The sequence below is a fragment of the Tenrec ecaudatus genome, chromosome 18 (assembly GCF_050624435.1).
Source record: "Tenrec ecaudatus isolate mTenEca1 chromosome 18, mTenEca1.hap1, whole genome shotgun sequence".
Classification (NCBI taxonomy): Eukaryota; Metazoa; Chordata; class Mammalia; order Afrosoricida; family Tenrecidae; genus Tenrec; species Tenrec ecaudatus.
The window spans coordinates 4,220,424-4,224,781 of record NC_134547.1 but is presented as its reverse complement, the minus strand read 5'-3'; the positions used below and the strand labels follow the sequence as shown (position 1 = coordinate 4,224,781).

General features: G+C 45.3%; 1 non-coding gene across 1 annotated transcript; it reads left to right on the top strand.

The window, feature by feature from the left end:
• The first annotated feature begins 1,029 nt into the window (after positions 1-1,029).
• Positions 1,030-1,136, top strand: LOC142432829 (U6 spliceosomal RNA). The gene has a single exon (XR_012780934.1). It is a non-coding gene; the product is annotated as a U6 spliceosomal RNA (small nuclear RNA).
• The last annotated feature ends 3,222 nt before the right edge of the window (positions 1,137-4,358 follow it).

The following is a 4,358-nucleotide window of genomic DNA, read 5'->3' as shown; positions in this document are numbered from 1 at the left end:
TACTTAGAAGTAATAGTAATAGTCATCCTCTTGAAGTCATAGCCTTTCTAATCCCCACCAAAGGACTGGGCGGGGCCATACAAAGAGGGCACATGAAACTCTAACACGGGGACTTGTCAGTTTTTCCATCTTGCTTGGTAAATGAGAGTCAATGAGAAATAGAAAAACCCTCAACAAGGTCGACTGATACAGTGGCTGCAACAAGGAGTTCAAGCACAGCAACAATGGGGAGGATGGATCAGGACCTGACAGCATTTCCTTCTGTTGTCCATCAGGTTGATGCAAGTTGGTACCTAATAGCAACAACCCCCATGCGCCTGTCACTTTGCTGTGCTGTGGTGACTTGCATGTTTCTTTGATGCTGGAAGCTATGTCGCTGGCATTTCAAATTTCAAGATGAACAGGTGTCAGCAGAGCATCCAGATTAAGAACAGACTGTGAAGAAGGAGTAGGCTGTCCACTTCGGAGGGATTAGCCACTGAAAACCTTCTGAATGGCAATAGAACATTGTCAGATATAATGCCAGAAGATGGATCCCTTGCCTTGGAAGGCACCCAAAATAAGACTGATGAAGGCATACTGAGACCTTATGAATAACCATGGAACATTGTCCGATAGAATGATAGGAGATGAATCCTTCGGGTTGAAAGGCATTCAAAATGTGACTTGGGAAGAGCCAGGCTCTTTATTTCTCAAAGTGGAGTCAACTTAATGATGTGGATGGAGTAAAACCTTCGGTATCATTTGCTGGTGGGGCATGACTCAAAATAAGAAGAGACTGCTATAAATACCTATTCATAATCCGAACGTGGAATTATGGATCTCAAACCAAGTGTGACTCTAGGAAAAGTGGAAGTCATCAAAGATGATATGGAACGCATAAAGATTGATAGAGTAGGCATTTGGGGACTGAAATGGACGGTGCTGGCCAATTGGAAGCAGACAATCGTGTGGTTTTATGGTTTACCATGCTAGGAATGACAGATTCAAAAGGAATGGCTTTGCATTCACCCTCAAAAAGAACATTCCGTGCTTGCTTCGGCGGCACATATACTAAAATTGGAACGATACAGAGAAGATTAGCATGGCCCCTGCGCAAGGATGACACGCAAGTTCGTGAAGCGTTCCATATTAAAAAAAAAAAAAGAACATTCCAAGATCTATCCTGAAGTGCAATGCTGTCTTTGATAGGCTATATAGAAGCCTACAAGAAAATACAGTTACTAAAACTATTCTTCAGATTTACATGCCAATCACTAAAGCCGATGATGAAGAAATTAGAGTATTCTACCAACATCTTCAGTCTGAAATTGAGCAAATGCAGTCAAGATGCACTGATATGAGGAACGGATACCAAGGGCTCAAGTAGAAAACAACTGTTCTGAGAATGATGAGGGCAACGAATGTACAAATGTGTTTGACATCATGGATGTATGCATGGATTGTGCTAAGAGTTGTATGAGGCCCCAATAAATAATGCATTGATAATTATTGGTGATTGTAATGTAAAAGTAGGGGGGGAAAGAGGAAGGACAGAAGTTGGAAAATACGGACTTGGTGATAGAAATGAAACTGGAGATCGCATGATAGAATTTTGCAAGACCAATGACTTACTTGTCGCAAATAATTTTTTTTTCAACAACCGAATGGCCGCTATACATATGTATCAAAAAGGAACTGTTTGACATTCAGCCATTTCAAGAATTAGCGTATGATCAAGAATCAATGGTACTGAAGAAAGAAGACCAACCTTCACCGAAGAAAGCTTTAACAACAACAACAAAATAAACTCCTGGGAATGGAAGGAATACCAATCGAAATGTTTCAACAAACTGAAGAAGGACTGGAAACACTCACTTACCTAGGCCCGGAAATCTAGAAGACAGCTACTGATCATAAGATAGCCATATTTGCATCCACCACCACCACCCCCAAAGAAAGGTGACACAGCAGAATGCAACCTAACAATGCCGTTGATATCACGGGCAAGTAACATTTCACTGACAATCAATCAGCAGTGGTTGTAACTGTATGTACATCATCGGGGAGCTGCCAGCAATTCAAGCTGGATTTGAACATGCAGGGATATCATTGGTGACATCAGATGAATCTTGGCTCAAAATTGAGAATACCAGAAAGATGCTTATTTGTGAATTGTGCGTTCAACTGGGCGGATCACAACAAATGATGGATGGTACTAAGAAGAATGGGCATTCTAGACCACTACATAGTACTCATGCAGAACCAGGATGTGGACCGAAAGACAGGCGTTTGAACAGAACCAGGGAATGTTGCTTGGGTTAACATTGGGAACGGTGTGTGTCAAGGTTGTATCCATACGTATTCCAGCTGAGCAGATAATCTGAGAAGCTGAACTCTGTGGAGAAGAATGTGGCATCAGGATTGGAGGAGAGCTTTTCAACAAGCTTTGGTAGGCAGAGGACACAACCGTGCTTGCTGAAAGCAAGGAGTATTTGAAGCACTTGCTGATGAAGAGCAAGGAGGGCAGCCTTCAGTACAGATTGCAACGCAACATAAAGGAAAGCAAAATCCTCACCCGGGAACCAGTCGGTAGCCTCCCAATAAACAGAGAACGGATTGAAGTTGTCGATGACGGGGTCTTGCTTGGATCTACAGTCAATGCGATCAAATCTGCTGCCCAAGATCCCTTAAACGTGTTGGAGATCAAGATCATCACTTTGACATCGAACGAATGCCTGCCCCAAGCCATGGTATAGGCACGCGCCTTGTATGCACGGGAAAGTTGGACATTGAATGAGAGAGCATTACACTGGTTGTCCCCCGTCCCCCATATTATATGCCAAACTTAAGATGCCGCTTGCTAACACATGGTCAGTGACTATAAACCTGGAGGTCAGCTGCTTAAAGGTTATCTCCCTGAGGGTTATCAGCATCTAGAGCAATCAGACGCTATTGTCTTGTCTTGTCTTGTCTTGTCTTGTCTTGTCTTGTATTGTCTTGTCTTGTCTTGTATTGGCTGGTACCCCACAGAAAAGTTCTTCAAATACTCTAGACTACCGGAAGAACAGGTCTACCTTGTAAGGAAGACAGCCAGAATGTTCCTTAGAGGTGAGACTTGGGGCATGGACTCTCTCACAGCCATTGAGTCAACATTGACTCATAGTGAGCCCCCGTGGGTTTCCAAGACTGACACTCAATACAAGGGGAGAAACCCCACTGTCATCGTGTGAATGCTGACTCACAGCAACCCCCCCCCCATGGGTTTCTGAGACTATATCTCTTCACAGGAAGAGAAAGCCCAGTCTTTCTCCTGAGGAGCTGCTGGTGGTTTCGAACTACGGGCCGTGAGGATTGCAGCCCAACATGTAACCACAACACCACCAAAGCTCCTTGGAAAAGTAGTGAAAAAAGAGGGAGACCTTGAAGGAGAGAGGTCGCCACAGTGGCTGCAAAAAGGAGCTTCACCCTAACGAGTGTGAAGAGGGTATAGGACCAGCAGTGTTTGCTTCTGCTGTGCATCGGGTCACTATGAGTTAAAACCGACTTGATGGTACCAGACAGCAACAACAATCCAAGCAGGGTTGTCAGTGATGGATTCAGACAGTAACACGAAAATTGAACACCCCCATGAGCGTTGCTCCTCGGGATCTTTTGCACCTCGGCTTGAAGACCAGACTTTGTCCTTCTGCACAATGGGGTTCGTGAGATAGGAGACGCAGCTCTTGAAAATCATGAGCCATACCCCACCCCCACCGTCCCGTCCCCGCTCAATAGAGGGAGCCAGTGAGATAGAATGAAGCTGACTCAAGGAGAACACAAACCAGTGTTGGCAAAGGAAGATTCTAGGTGGAAATCCAATCCCGGGTTTTAGGTATTGAAGCCAAATGTATCCACACATTGTCCGCAGTTCGCTAATGAATTATTCTACGATTCTGCCCTGCCCAATCCCCTCTCTCATCACAGGGCCTCTCCATTATTCCAGCACCCTGGCACCAACTCCTTCCTCCCCAAGTGATTTTTCCAGGATTTAAAGCCTGACAAGAACATGACCTCCCTGCAGGACGCTCCCTCATAAATGAGGACCGGCAGGTGACCCAGCTGTCAGTCTCCCAATGGCCCACACCTCACCTGTCACCCAGATCTCAAGGTGATCGCTGATGTGGGAGGCCCAGAAAGGGGGTGCAGACTGGAAGTAGGCACAGCTGTACTTCCCAGAGTCGCTGACAGACACATTCTGAAGGAGGAACTGTGCTTTTCTCCTTTCTTGACTCTGCACCTTTATGGGCTTTGAGGTGCCTTCCTTCAGCAGAGCGAAATGTAGAGATTTGTCCTCATTGCCAAACTGCTTGCAATCCAGAGTCACCGTTTCTCCTGCA